The following is a 2,421-nucleotide window of genomic DNA, read 5'->3' on the forward strand; positions in this document are numbered from 1 at the left end:
TATAAAACTCTCTCTTATACATGAGTTGCTGTGGATCTGTTTCTCTAAAGTACCCAGACTAACACAATATGATACAGTCATTCTGGTTCTATTGGTTTCCAATGAGAACATTTGTTGTGGTTGCCAGGGACATTTCAGTGTGAAGAGATGAGCTAAAATGAATAGGTTCTACTTCACCCATGAAGTCACCGATTGCTTATGACAATTTGACTAGTTCTCTCAAACCAAGATGTGGCCCGCAGCCAGGGACTACGATCCTCACAAATGTTCTGGGAAGAATAAAAGGAAAACAAAGAGAAGTGAAAGAGGGAGTTTTGTTTTTGTTTATATGTGAAGATCACAGGCCAGTAGGTGGATCCAGTGACAATCTTGTGGATCCAGTGACATCTCAGTGCTGGCGTTGCTCTCCACCTGACTCCTCCAGATCCAGGGCTCTAGCGTAGCTCCATGTGTCTTGTCATCAGGAATACCAAGCAGAGAGTCTCTGTGTGCTGCCTCCAGTGAGCTAATTATCTCCATACTCCCTCCAAATGAGGTTATCAAGCAGCAACCTGACTGACAGGCTAAACTCCACCCCTTCACTTTTAATAGCTTCAAGTTGGCACCAGATTATGTAACCGTCACAGATATTACTCTTTATAAGAGTAGAAAGCCTCCTCTTTCTCTCATGGAGCAGTTGGTGGTTTCAAACTGCTGATCTTGCAGCTAGCAGCCCAGTATGGAACCACTATGCCACCAGAGTTCCTCTCCACCCTAGCCAGGGAGGTTACTTCTGTATTTGCCACCATTGTGTGCCTCAGACCAATTAGAAGAGGAGGAGAAGGATGTACCCAATGTGGAGCATGGACCATTGAAGGTGGAGCCAGAAACCTGCAGAAGGAAGAAGGATGCTAGTTAGTGGAAAAAAAAAAAAAAAAAAAAAACACTATCCCACTGCCATGCATCAAATTGCCAGTGACCAAAGATTCATCTTCCAGAAATTTGCTCCTGGCAAGTGCTTCTCTTTTGTTGATTCAAGTCCTCAAACCTCATTGAAGCCTGTCACTTCCCTTTGCCTGTCCCACAGAGTAAGTGTGGTTGTGGTTGTCAATTGTCCTCAAGTTGGCTCTCACCCATGTTGGTCTGGTACAGAACAGAGTGAAACTGCCTGGTCCTGCTGCATCTTCAGGGTTGCCGATGACCAATGTGGTGACCACTGTGTATGTTTAGGGTTTTGTATCTAAGAGGCTCAACTTCCAGCACTGTATCGTACAATATTCAATAGTAGGCCATATAGTTTTCATAATGTAATCCTTGTGATTATATTACCAGGTCTTTCTTTCTTCCAAGTCTGTGTTAATTTGGAAGCTCTGCTGAAACCTCTCCACCATGAATGACCATGCTCACATTTGAAATACTCTTGACATATCTTCCGGCATCAGAACAACCTGTGAGCCACCGCGGGGCAGAGGGGGGACTTTCTCTCTGGAAGTATGAATGACTGTCGGTAAATTAAGAAGACATCTTCTCTGTGAAGGGAAGTAAGGAACACTTGCCCTCTGAGGCTGCACTTTCCAAGTTGTCCCAAACTCTTGAATGTCCCTTTGCTCAAAAATAAATATAAATGAAATGATTCTATATATATGCATAACCTCAGCTATTGGAAAACTCAGTATAATTCTACTCTCTGTATTTATACAAGGTAGGCTTTCTCAGAAGTATGTATTTGCTCAGTTTGAAGTGGAACTCAAATGTACATTGAAAATGGCTGTTTGAAAAAAGTAAAAGTGCCAAGCTATCATTTTTAAGGCTTATCAAAAATGGACCACATACCTGTGTGAATGGTTACATTGATTTTTTTTTATTGACTTCAGCTGAGCTACTCCTTAGTGCTACAACAAAATAAATATATTACTTATTGCTGTATTGCCCAGAAGAAAATGAAATGAGAAAATGCTCACATTGCCTTATTCCAAATATATGGGGTTCAGAAGAAAGAGCAAAAATTACGGTTGGTAGCTGCCCTTTGTAAAAGTTACTAAATTGGGATATTTAAAAAATTAGTTGAAACATGGAAGGAGGGTAGACGGTGTGTTTTAAGTGCATAATTTGATGTTGATTTCAACATTATCTAAATCCATTTTGATTATTAAATATCTACATTTTTAAGGATGTGAATCCATTCCACTTTGAGGTGCTTGATTAACAATGTACTATAGTCTTCGGGAGACATTATCCATACTACCTGTCCCTAGAGAGCAGCGGTGGTTCAATGGTAGAATTTGCTTTCCAGGACCAAAAGCCTGGTTCTGTTCCCACTCGGTGCACCTCACACATGCACATCTCCTAGTGGAGGCTGGTGTGTTGCTGAGGTGCAGTGGTGCTTAACAGGTGTCTGTGGGACACCCACAAAGCAATTAAGGCTCTAAAGAGAAAAATGGC

The sequence above is a fragment of the Echinops telfairi genome, unplaced genomic scaffold (genome assembly GCF_000313985.2).
Source record: "Echinops telfairi isolate 266 unplaced genomic scaffold, ASM31398v2 ScPeMD7_7468;HRSCAF=8506_1, whole genome shotgun sequence".
Taxonomy (NCBI): Eukaryota; Metazoa; Chordata; class Mammalia; order Afrosoricida; family Tenrecidae; genus Echinops; species Echinops telfairi.